Raw genomic sequence first — 13,685 nt, 5'->3', positions numbered from 1 at the left:
CAGCATTGGTTCTGGTCATGTGGTGTCTTCCCACAACGGTAACATTTCGTTGTACCCGAAGTCATTTGATCCACACTAAGTACCGCTGTCTTCAGCTGCATTTCCGCCGTGCCTCTCGCTGCGGCTTCGTGCGATGCTGCAATAAGGACAGCCTTATCAAGTGTAAGATCGTTCTCTTCGAGCAGTCGCTTTTGTGTTCCTTCCTTCGACATCCCGCACACGAACTTGTCTCTCAGTGCCTCTGTCAGATTTACCCCAAACTGACAGTATTTTGCTAGCTTACGCAGTTCAACCAGGTACTCCGCGTTGCTTTCCTCCTTTAGTTGCGTTCTCCCGTAAAATTTAGCTCGTTCCGCTAACATCAGCGGTGTGGGGTTCACATGATCCTTCAGGACAGCAACAATATTATCGAAAGACTGATCCGTCGGTTTAGCTGGTGATAGAAGATGCTTCAATAACCCGTATGTCTTCGCACCCATTGAGTTTAGTAAGGTTAGAGCTTTATCATAATTTGCTATCTTATTGACCTTACAATATATCTCGATGCGTTCTACATACGTGGTCCAATCTTCCACATCAGAATCAAATTCGTTGATGTTGCCACGCTTAGGCATCTTCACAATCTTCCTGAGAAACAACAACAAAATTTTTCTTTAACTTTATTTTTTCCAAAAATGGCGGTTTCCCGCGCTTGTCTTCTTCCCCGCCCACTTTCAAAATGGCGGTTTCCCGCTCCTGTCTTCTTCTCCGCCTACTGGCGGGAGGGGTAAGCTTTTCCCTCGGGCGACGACCGCTGGCTTTCGGGGTTCGCAGCCTGCGCGCCGGCTTCAGTGCGTTCTTTGTTCCCTTTTCTCGGCAGGGCAACCGGCGCTGGGGACAACCCGTTGACGGCGAACAGTTCCAGCCGCTGGCTGAATCTCCTCGGTCTCCCTCGCTCGGCTCTGTCTCTCCCGCTCGCTCGGGCTCTGTCTCTCCCTCAGCGGCTTCCAATCGCGCCTCCCAGCCCTCTCGCAGTCCGGTCCTTTCCTCCCCCGGCTGCGGCTGAGTTCTCCGCGGTTTCTTATTTTTATTTCTTCCCGCGCCTTACGATCCCGGTCGCAGCGCCTCGTGGCCTCGGTAGCTGCCCGGCCTTTTGCCGGTCGCGGTCGAGCTGTCTCACGACGCTGTTGCGTCTCCCAGCCCGCTTGTAGCCCGGTCTCTCACACCGGCTGCGTTCCCGCTGGTAGCCCGGTCTCTCACACCGGCTGCGTTCCCGCTTGCACCGCGGCTTCCGTGCCCCACGCTGCCCCAGTCTCAGCGCCTCTGGGCCCGACTTCTGTCCGGCTCCTTTCCCCCCCGACCGTGGTCGAGTTCACCGCCCTTCCTCCGTTCTTTTTTTAATTTTCCCCCTACTCACAGTCAACGTGGCCGACTTGCTTCTCGTGGCTGATCGGCTCACTCATCACCGTGGCAGAAGGGACGATCACTGCCTGTTGCTGATGGAAGGCTTCGTGTCTGAATTCTTCCTTTTTCCTTGCTCTGCAGACTCGAGTCTTCTCTCAGCAGAATGACGAGGGCGGGTGCCTCCTCTCGACACTCGTTAACTGCTTCGGATGTATCGCTGCCGCAGGGTAAGATCGAACTCGTCGCCACTGTAAAGTCTGTGGGTTATATGGTGAATTAATACACAGACTACAAGAGTAACTTTAACAGGACTTTACTATTCGAAGGTCAGGGCGAATCTGCCCAATAAATCCTTACACAGCACTTATATACCGGTGTGGTCACCACCGGTATTACAGTATACAGTAGCCAAGATAAAGTAGTGCAACTCTTAAAATAGTTCTCTTAAAGGTGGAACGTTACATACACTACAGTTTTGTCTCCAGGGTCGCTGCGAGTGTGGAGCGAATGGAGGAGTCCATAGTGAAGATGAGCTGAGCCTTTGCGTAGTCATTGGCGCACGAACGCATCACCATGCAAAGGTTGGCACCCTCCATGGAGGAGATAAGTCGCCAGGGTATGGAAAACATGGTGAGTGTTCATTATGACATCGAATGACATTTCTTGAGGAGCGATGGGCATCTACTGAACAGAGAAACCAGACCTTCTGAGTAGGAATGCCAGTGCAGATGTGGGTCCCCATGGCCCCCTGATGCACAGCAAGGTGCTCTCAAGCCACATCCAAGCGCTGGCCCCTTCTGGCCTGTGCAGCATCAGGTGAGTGAGCAGCAGCCTGGCGCTCCTGCTGCTGATGCTGCTGTTCCTGGTTCTGCTGCTGATGCCTCTGCTGCTGGAGATCCTCTAATGGCATGAAGGGAAGGGAAAAAAGGCCTCCCATACTTCTGGTAGATGCCTCCGTTGAGGAAGCGCTGAGTGAGGGTGCCGAGCGGTGCTTCACAGGAGCTCACACTGGAGAAGTGTGTGAGGCTCCAACCTTCCACAGCTGTGCCTAAGCCTTGAACAAGTTGCCCCAAGCTTGAAACAACAAGGTCCTGCAACCTACAAATGCTGTCTGATTAAAATCTCTTCTTTCCTGATTGACCTGCAGCTGAAAGTAAGTGAGCCGATATTGTTCACGCCAGGTTTCATCAGTGGTGTTCCCACCAGGCGTATTTAGCATGGGAAAAGGCTGAAAATAGCAAGGGCCCCTTAAAATGGCATTATAGATGCCAATTATTGGTGATTAGGGTGCCTAAAGACCAGTCCCGCCTGCTGCGGGTGGGACTGATTCGGGTCGCATTGCAACGCCGGGGCGAAAGTCGGACGGTGCGGAGAATCAGGCAGGGGGGGTCGCAACCCCCTATTTTAGCGATTTCCCCCCCTGCCTGAAACCCCGCCTGACAGCTCCAGGAAAAGCGAGGCCAACGTTTCAGGTCAATGACCTTTCGTCAGACCTGTATGTCTGTCTATTATTAAATAGTTTCTTGTTTGTGATCATGGTAAATAATAATTATGAAAACAAAAAACACTGTTCTGAGTAGATGCATCATTTGGTAGATCAAACAGCAGCAGCATTTTCTTTCCTCAATCAGCTTTCTTTCTCTCACTTACTCTTTGGTTCCATTCCCAATGGTTAGGTGAAGTTGTTGGTTTTATTCTGAAGAACTCTGAATGCATCTTTTAAATGTAAAACAATTTTTACAATTATATTAGGAAAAAAAGGGTGGTCAGGAACAATGTGGGCCCCTTGAAAACTGATATCATTAATATTGTCAATGATAATAAGGAAATGGCGGACATGTTGAATAATTACTTTGCATCAGTATTTACAGCATAGACACATAGAAGATAGGAGCAGGAGTAGGCCATTCGGCCCCTCTAGCCTGCTCCACCATTCAATGCGATCATGGGTGATCATCCAAGTTCAGTACCCGGTCCCTGCTTTCTCCCCATACCCCTTGATCCCTTTAGCCTTAAGAAATATATCCAACACCTTCTTGAATATATTGAATGAATTGGCCTCTACTGCCTTCTGTGGTAGAGAATTCCACAGGTTCACCACTCTCTGGGTGAAGAAATTCCTCCTCATTTCTGTCCTAAAAGGCCTACCCCTTATCCTTAGACTGTGACCCCTGGTTCTGGATTCCCCGACCATCGGGAACATCCTCCCTGCATCTAGTCTGTCCAGTCCTGCCAGAATTTTTATAAGTTTCAATGAGATCCCCTCTCATTCTTCTAAACTCCAGCGATTACAAGCCCAATCGACCCAATCTCTCCTCATACGTCATTCCTGCCATCCCAGGTATCAGCCTGGTGAATCTTCGCTGAACTCCTTCCATGGCAAGAATATCCTTCCTCAGATAAGGCGACCAAAACTGCACACAATACTCAAGATGTGGTCTCACCAAGGCCCTGTACAACTGCAGGAAGACATCCTTGTTCTTGTACTCAAACCCTCTCGCTATGAAGGCCAACATACCATTTGCCTTCTTAACCGCCTGCTGCACCTGAATGCTTACCTTCAGCGACTAGTGCACAAGGACACCCAGGCCTCGTTGCACTTCCCCTTCTCCCAATCTATTGCCATTCAGATAATAATCTGTCTTCCTGTTTTTGACACCAAAGTGGATAACCTCACATTTATCCACATTATATTGCATCTGCCATGCTTCTGCCCAATCACCCAACCTGTCCAAATCATCCTGTAGTTTCTCGGCATTCTCCTCACAGCACACATGCCTACCCAGCTTTTTGTCATCTGCAAATTTGGAGATATTATATCTAGTTCCCTTGTCTAGATCATTAATATATATTGTGAATAGCTGGGGTCCAAAAAGAGGTAATCCCAAGGAAACTAATATTGAATCAGGAACAGGGACTCAATAAAATTAACTTAAGCAAAATAACAATAATGAAGAAAATAATGGCACTAAAGAGTGACAAATCCCCAAGTTCAGATGGTTTCCATCCCAGGGTTTTAAAGGAAGTAGGTGAGCACATTGCAGATGCCCTAATTCTAATCTTCCAAAGTACTCTCGATTCAGGAGCCGTTCCTTCAGATTGGAAAATTGCGCATGTCACTCAGCCATTTAAGAATGGTGAGAGAGGGAAACCAGGGAATTATAGTTAGCCTAATATTTATTGTTGGGAAATTACTAGCATCTATAATTAAGGATAGGGTGACTGAACACCTTGAAAATTTTCAGCTGATCAGAGAGAGCCAGCATGGATTTGTGAAAGGTAGGTCGTGCCTGACAAACCTGATTGAATTTTTTGAAGAGGTGTCTAAAGTAGTGGACAGGGGAATGTCTATGGATGTTATTTATATGGACTTCCAGAAGGCATGTGATAAAGTCCTGCACAAGAGACTGTTAACTAAGGTTGAAGCCCATGGAATTGAAGGCAAATTATTGACCTGGTTAAGAAATTGACTGAGCAGCAGGAGACAGAGGCCTAGAAATTGGGTTGGGGCGCCAAAGTGGTGCAAAAGTCGCCTGAGCGCAGGATTTAGTGCAGCGTTCGCGGCTTCAGCGATCGTCCGATATTCAGTTTCATTGCCCCTCGAGGGAGACGGGGCGAGGCTAGAGGTGCTCCGCGTCCCTCTTAGGGCGCTGTAACTGAATATCGCAGCGCAACGTGCCGCAGCGCCACACGCTGCAGCACGGCACGCTGCGGTACTGCAGGCCTTCCTCCCACTGTTAAGGGGGAGGTGCCTGCAACAGCGCGAACCCCGATCGCGAGTGCCGGCAAACGAGCCCGGCACCAAGGAGAAGTGCCAGGCTCTCGGGAAACAGCTGGCAATGCCGTGGGGGGGGGGGGCGGTTAGGAGGCCCGGGACGGAGGTGCTGGCAGGCGGCCACCGAAAAAGGCGGCTGCCCCGCACCTACACCTTAACTTGCACCGCTGCTGGCACAGTAAAGCCCCGTGAACCGGGCGTGGGTAGTGAACGGCGCAACTGCGCCGTTCGCTACCAAATATTGCGAACGGGGCGCGAATGGGGCGCTGCGCACACCGATGACGTCATCGGTGGCGTCGCTGCGCAAAAGACTAACACCACCATTATCGCCCCAACTCAATATCACGGGAGGCGCAGCCAGTGGCGCTACAGCCACTGCCTGCCTCTTTAGGCGCTAACAAGTGGCACTACTTACCCAATTTCTCCCCCAGAGAGTAGGGATAATAGGCAGGATGTGACTAGTGGTATCCCGTAGGGATCTGTGTTGGGGGCTTAGCTATTCACAGTATTTATTAATGACTTAGATGATGGCATAGAAAGCCACATATCCACGTTTGCCAATGACACAAAGATAGGCAGCATGGTAGGCAGTGTAGATGAAAGCGTATTACAAAGGGATATTGATAGATTAAGTGAATGGGCAAAACAGTGGCAAACGGATTTCAATGTAGGCAAATGTGAGGTCATCCACTTTGGACCTAAAAAGGATAGAACAGGGTGCTTTCTAAATGGTGACAATCTAAAAATAGTGGAGGTCCAAAGAAACTTGGGGGACCAGGTCCATAGATCATTAAAATGTCATGAACAGGTACCGAAAATAATCAAAAAGGCTAATGGAATGCTAGCCTTTAAAGCGAGAGGACTAGAATACAAGGGGGTAGAAGTTATGCTGCAGCTATACAAAGCCCTGGTTAGACTACACCTGGAGTACTGTGAGCAGTTCTGGGCACCACACCTTAGGAACGATATAGTGGCCTTGGAGAGAGTGCATTGTAGCTTTACCAGAATGATACCCGGACTCCAAGGGCTAAATTACAAGGAGAGATTACACAAACTGGGGTTGTATTCCCTTGAATTTAGAAGGTTAAAGGGTGATTCGATCGAAGTTTTCAAAATATTAAAGGGAACAGATAGGGTTGATAGAGAGAAACTATTTCCGCTGGTTGGGGAGTCTAGGACTAGGGGGCACAGTCTAGACCTTTCAGGAGTGAAATTAGGGAACACTTCTACACACAAAGGGTGCTAGAAGTTTGGAACTCCCTTCCTCAAATGGCAATTGATGCTAGATCAATTGTTAATTTTAAACCTGAGATTTATAGCTTTTCGTTAACCAAAGGTATTAAGGGATATGGGCCAAAGGCGGGTATATGGAGATAGGTCGCAGATCAGCCATAATCTCATTGAATGGCAGAACAGGCTCGAGGGGCTAAATGGCCTACTCCTGTTCCTATATTCCTATGTTCCTAAAGAGGAATCCTGCAAAAGAGCAGCTCATTTTTACTGTCAGAGTAGATACTCTAAAGGATTGTTGTTGTTATTTTAATTTTATCAACAACTTTTCAATGAACAGTAGAAAACTGCTTTCTTAAAGTGAAATCCCAAAAAGAGAAATATTCCTCAATTCTACCTTTATGATACGCTGAGTGCATTGACAAAATTGCTTCTGTTGTTGGCTTGGCCATGTCATAGATGCAACCAAATCACTCCTCAGGTTCTGGGCATCTAAATGGCTAAAAGCTTGACAGCTGGTTCCAAAGGTCAGGGTTTTCAATATAGATCCCACTGGGATGGATAATCGAACCTGGGAGACCTAGGCACAATCTAGAGAACTTTAGAAAGTTATGAGTAACGCATCTGCAATTTCCTCACCTATTCCTTTTAATGCTCTGGTGTGGCGGAGCCACCAAGGGGCTCAGAACAATTAGTAATAATCCCTTTAACTACAGTGTAGTGCAGCCGCGGACTGCACCTTTAAACTGCCTGTTAACTGTACTGTATTGTACTTTCCTGCACTCCACGTGATGACGTCATGACGCCGATCACGTGACCGCCAGTGGCGCGAAGAACGCGATGACGTCATGACGTCAGCTTCCAGAATCTTCCAGCAGTCGTCGAGTGCCCAGCAAGCTGATTAGACCTGTGTACTGTTTCTCCTGTAGTTTCCCTGTTAACTTCGTTGTTCATTAAAACCTGTTGATTTGATTCATCGAGTCAAATACCTTTATTCAGATAGGAACCTCCGTTCCTGCACTGGGATAGAAACCATCTATCTTACGTCCCATTATTTTGTCCATTACCATTTTTAACTTATATTAAATCTACTAAATTCCTCCTCCTTGACTTATTTATAGGTTTCGTTGCAGTCCCCCTAGTATTTTATATTTTATCCTCTTTCTCCATTGTGAAAATGGATACAAAGTATTAATTTAACAAGTCTGCCATTTACTTATTGTCCATTATAGTCTTGCCTGCACGTGTCTTTAATGGGCCCATATTCCCACTTACCAGTCTCTTTCTCTTACTATATTTACAAAACATTTTGCTGTTAACTTTGTCTTTTTCATATTCCCTTTTTGCATCTCATTACTTTCTTTGTATATCTTTGTTGCTTTTTATAGCTCTCCCAGTCCACTGGATTTCCATTTTTCCTTGTATTTTATGTCTTTTATTTAGCACGATACTGCCTCTTACCTCATTTGTTGAACATTGTTGCTTAACTACACAAATGAAGCCTTTGCCTTTTGTGGTATGTACTGGTTTTGTATCGTACCAAATACTACTTTGAATACTTCGCACTGTTTGTAGGTTTATCATCAACAGTTCAGCCAGTTTACTGTGATCAATTTATTTCTCATCCTTTCAAAGTTTGCCTTACTTAAATTTAAAACGTTGGGCTGTGACTCTCCCTTCTTCCTTTGGGCCAGAAATTCGTGAACGGGGCTTGCCGCGCGTGCAAGGTCCCGATTTGCACTTACCCGACGCGCCTGCCGATCACCTCCAGGGACGCCTGGAATTCCATTTTGAATCTGAAGAATCCCGGGCAGCGTTTGACGTCACGCCGCCCAGGCGTGCAGCCAGCGCGAAGCCTGGAGCACGCTGTGCAACTGAGACACGCCCCTTGAGGTCTCAGTTTAACAGGACACGCCCCCAATGTTTCTGCCAAGCTGCTAAGCATTTTTACATGCAAAGCAGCAGTTTAAATAGGTTTTTGGAAGTTTTTTGAAGCTTTTGGTAACTTTTATAAACTTTTAAAAACGTTTACATTATTTTGAGTAATCTGAAGTAGTTTTAAAGAGAATTAAAGCAATTTAAAGACTTTTAAAAGCCCTAAAAGATTTTTTTTAATTCCATTTATTTATTTAGCAATGTCGTCGTCATACGTGTCTTCACACTGTTCCCTTTGGGGAACTGTATGAAGTGGTGGAAGGATTTATGGCCATGATTAACGCTCATTCCGTGACCGTAACCATCTTTGAACCAGCCATTAGGGCAGTTAGTCCTATGGCGGGAGGGTTTTACGGGCTCCCACAAGCTATACAAGGAGGGGGGGCCACCCACACCCACGGACGCAAATATCCCACTGGATGTCAACCCAGAATTTAGAGCCGGAGCTCCGACTCCACTTGCAGGGACTGTCTGGAGCGGGGTTCGAAACCCTACCCTGATCTGGCCCAGCGGCGGGGATCCTACCGCTATGCCAAAGGCCCAATCCGATTAGCAACGTGAAATGGCTGGAATGAGCACAATTCATGGCATTAAAAGAACTCACAATTGAACTGATGATGACCTCAGCAATCTCCTCAAGGAGGTGGAGGCGCAGCGCCTGCTCATCATTGGTAATGAGAAGTCAAAGGCGCCGCAAAAAGGGCAGGTGATAGCTTGGTCTTTCAAGTGGCAGCATAGGGCTCCAGTCACGGGGAGGGAAAAGGCGCAGGAAACGTATGGGTGTCACCTTTTGTGCGGAGTGGGCCTTTTGCATAGCAGTAAGCATCCCCGCCGCTGGGCCAGAAGGAGTAGGGTTTCGAACCCCACTCCAGACAGTCCCGGCAAGTGGAGTCGGAGCTCCAACTATAAATTCTGGGTGGACATCCAGCGGGATACTTGCGTCCGTGGGTGTGGGTGGCCCCCCCCCCTCAGATGGGTTGTGGGAGCCCGTAAAACCCTCACGCCATAGGACTAACCACCCTAATGGCTGGTTCAAAGCTGGTTACGGTCACGGAATGAGCGTTAATCACGGCCATAAATCCTTCCACCACTTCATACAGTTCCAGAAAGGGAACAGTGTGAGGATACGTACGACGATGACCTCTTGCGCAATGCACCTCCTTGGACCCTCAGTCGCAGATGCGAGGGGGCAAATCGTGCAATTGTTAAATTTTTCATTTTATTGACATGTAAAATGTTGGCCCAGTAATTCCCTTCCAAATGCGCGAGTATGGTCGGGGTACTTACGCGTCTGGCTGGAGGAAATGCCGGTTCTCAGCATGCACAGTGCATGTGGGGAAAACCGGCATTTCCTGTCCTCTGAACGAAGGGGTTCAGAGGCAGAACGCGTGCGACTGCACAGGCAGTGCGTGCGCAGTAAAATTCGCCGCTTTCATTCATGCTTTCAGTGAGGTCAAGTCCTTACAACTTACACATGAAAAAAGCATGGGTACAGTTGCTCCAGAGGCTGCGGAGGAAGATATTTCTTATCGTGGAGCTTCTGAAAGTATGTATGTCTGTATATATTCCTTTGCGTGTTATGTATATATTCCTTTACTTATGTGTATGAATGTATTATTTAATTATGACTTTCAGAGAAAGTAACTTATTGGAAAATCATAATTAAAAACATACATTCATACACATAAGTAAAGGAATATAAAACATACATACATATACGTAAAGGAATATATGCGGACATACATACATAATTACTTATTACTGATGAAAAGTTTCTTTCTTAAAAGTGCTGGAAATGTTACATTACTCATTTTAGAACACTCATTTTCACATTCAATTCACACAGCCACAATTGCTCCTTCTACCTACCGTTCTGAAAACCCGTTTAAAAAAAAAATTTAAACTTTAAAACTTACTTAAAATTTCTTAAAATAACTTCCCTCCCTTTCCCAAACAAAAATATTGCCTTTCAGAAGCTCCACGATAAAATATATCTTCCTCCGCAGCCTTGGAACAACTTTACACATGCTTTTTTCAAGTGTAACTTGTAAGGACTTACCCTCACTGAATCCATGAATGAAATCGACGAAGTTCACTGCGCAAGCGCTGCCTGTGCAGTCGCACGCGCTGTGCCTATGAACCCCTTCGTTCCGAGGTCTGGAAATGCCGGCGTTCCCCGCATGCGCTGTGCATGCTGAACGCCGGCATTTCCAATGGCCAGATGCGTGAGTACCCAGACCGTACTCACGCATTTGGTCACGAATTTCTGGACAGTAATATCAATTTCAGTCATATTATGGTCACTATTTGGGAGACGTTCCCTTATCGTCAGATTGTTAACGAATTCCGGTTTGTTACTCATCACCAACTCTAGTGTGGCCTGTTCTCTTGTTGGTTCTAAAAGAGATTGTTCTAGAAAACTGTCCCGGAATATATTCTAGAAATTCATGGCCTTCATTACTTGAGCTGTCCTGCTTCTCCCAGTCCATGTGAAAATAAAAATCTCCATTTATAAGCACATTGTTTTGCTACATGTTTCCCTGACCTCCATATTTATACATTCCCCACGACATCACCACTAACAGGCAGTTTGTAGGCAGCTCCTACCGCTCTGCTCATTTTTTTTTGCACCAACGCTAAGTAGTTCAGGTGTAAATATGGAGTTAGGAGTCTCACTGTGCTTTTCCCTGGAGTCACGTACCCTGACTCTGAATTTACAGTGCAGCTTTAGTGTTAGAGCAAAGGGAAACCACTTCACATCAATGCTACTGTTGTGTAAATGCAGTCTTAGTTTCACAATAAAGAAAAGGTATTAGCAGCTTTCATTTAAATACACAATAAGAGCTGATCTAATAACAAAGGAAACTATCTTTAATAGATTGAAAAGGACACACACTGTTATGATCAAATCTTTCCAGCCTTTTCTTCACATGGGTGATTAGCAAAACATTGCAAAGATACCACCTAGCTGTAACGAATACTACTACACTCTACCTTCTTCAGGTGCAACAATGGAATAATGCAATCTTTGACTAATAACACTTTCTTTTGGCAGAAACCTTGTTACACGTTTTCAGCTGCTACTGCAACAGGGAACTAGTTGGAACAATAAGTATTGTTTTGTGGCAAAGCCACCAAAGAGACTCTCACAGTAACTTATACAATTGTCTTTAATCATTATTGTTACCTTTTAATGTTTGCCCTGTTTAAACAGCGCGGGATCGATAAAATCGCGATCTGACGCGATGACGTCATCACGTGGGTCACGTGATGTTCCCAACGGTGGGAAACGTGATGACGCCATGACGTCAGGGTTGGAGGGCATTTCCAGTTAGTCATCGTGGAGTGAGCTAGTGTACAGACCTGTTTGGAGTTTCTCCTGCGTTTTTGTTTTGTAATACTTTCAGTGCATTAAACTAAGTTTGTTAACTACCAGTTTAGTTCACAGTGTTTTTGTTAGGAGTGCACAGACTCCTACAGTTTACTATTATTTCCTTACATATATCATGGAGCCCAATATATATAATTTGGGCATTTTCCAGGGCATTTTTGATGGTATAGATGTACAGAAGCAATCTAAATTTGTAAATAGCAATTCAAAAGTACTATGGTTAGATTTTATTCATTTTTAAATTAGTATGTCTAAATGAAATGGTTTTGATTAATTGAACTGAACAGTCATTCAGAAACAATTGCCATCTTTTCTAATCTGAAACATTTTTTATTCCGATTACAAATAACTTGCAAACTGCATCAATGTAGCCTTCATATTTCCTCGATATTTTTAGTTCAGGTTGTTGATTTAGTCAAACAAAGTGACTGGGATAGAACAATGATAGCATTGTTACAGGGTGACTGAAAGCATCTATATATATAAATCGGTACATCTGTCTGTCATTCTGTCATTCTGTCATTCTGTCTGTCATTCTGTCATTCTGTCTGTCATCGCGTGTGCGTCTGTCGGGCTATGCGCTCGAAAGTTACAGGGCGTGCCTACGCGCGCGTTACCTCCAAAGAAAGCTTACGCTTCCGAGACGGTTTTAAGTGTATTTACGTTTCGGCCGGGCTAAAATCGCGCCCGCGGTATCCGAAAAACCTTCAACATTCCGCTCATTAGCATCTCATTATCCGCTCATTAGTAACAGAGTGACCTCGAGCTCGACCAATCGTACGCCGGGTTGCTGGCGTGTGCCACCGGGCCAATCGGTGCGTGTGTGGCCGGGCCTTATCGTTCTGAACCGAGGTGAGTTGCCGCCATCTTGATTCCAAACTTTTCCTTTCTTTTTCCCGCTTTCTGCGTCTTTAAAAAAAACGTTGCTTTTAAAACACATATTGTTTTAAAAAAAAATGATTTAGAAACGAATTAACTTATCTAATCTCATTAATTTTCCTACCTTTCCCCGTTTTTCCAGGTAGGCCTCGAAGCCTCGGCTTCTCCTCCGCACCCACGCCCGAGCTAGGCACCTCCCGGCCCCACTCGAAGGCTTGAGGGGCGGGCCTGCGCCGCTGCCTTACTAAAGGGTGCGCGCGCAGCAGGAGCTGAGACGCGGCGTCTCTCTCTGGCTCGGCCGGGGGGCGGGGCTTGCTGAGCGTCAACGGTTACCCTGGCAACCGGGCCCGCCGGCCGTCTCGCACAGCCGCAATCGGCGGTCTTCACCTCGGGGGGGGCCGCGACCCTCTGCGGGGGCCGCGACCCTCGGGGGGGGCGCGACCCTCGGGGGGGCCGCGACCCTCGGGGGGGGCCGCGACCCTCGGGGGGGCCCCCCTCCCCCCCCACCCCCCCTTCCCTCCCTTCCCCTCCCTCCCTCCCTTCCCCCCCTCCCTTCCCCCCTCCCCTCCCTCCCTTCCCCCCCGCCCCCCTCCCTCCCTCCCTTCCCTCCTCCCCCCCACCCTCCCTTCCCCCCCCCCCTTCCCCCCCTCCCCCCCTTCTCTCCCCCCCTTCTCCCTGCCCTCCCTTCCCCCCCGCCCCCCTCCCCCCCTCCCTCCCCCCGCCCTCCCCCTCCAGTCGCTCTCTCTCTCTCTCTTCCAACAACAACATGCCCTCGAAAAAGTCTCGGCACCGCCGGGCACTTCAGCTAGTAAACAATATTTTAATAAAGAAAGCTGCTGAACACTTATGTAATATTTGTTACAAATATATCCAGAACTGTATAAGTGCTAAGAGACTGCATCCATTTCAACCATGCAGCATCAAACCATGAACTCAGTGAGGCATGTAAGGTTCTTTGCTTCATCACAGTCACTGTGCTTTTTTACTGCATTTTACTAACTACAAAACTGAAACTCGTACGCAAGAGCAACCTGGCCCAACCTAGTCAGTTAGGGAAATAAATTAGAAATATGTGAATCCAATTTGAATCCT

The sequence above is a fragment of the Somniosus microcephalus genome, chromosome 6 (genome assembly GCF_052327205.1).
Source record: "Somniosus microcephalus isolate GS21.2 chromosome 6, FLI_Smic_1.0, whole genome shotgun sequence".
NCBI lineage: Eukaryota > Metazoa > Chordata > Chondrichthyes > Squaliformes > Somniosidae > Somniosus > Somniosus microcephalus.
The sequence above is the reverse complement of the archived record's forward strand: the minus strand, read 5'-3'. Positions refer to the sequence as shown.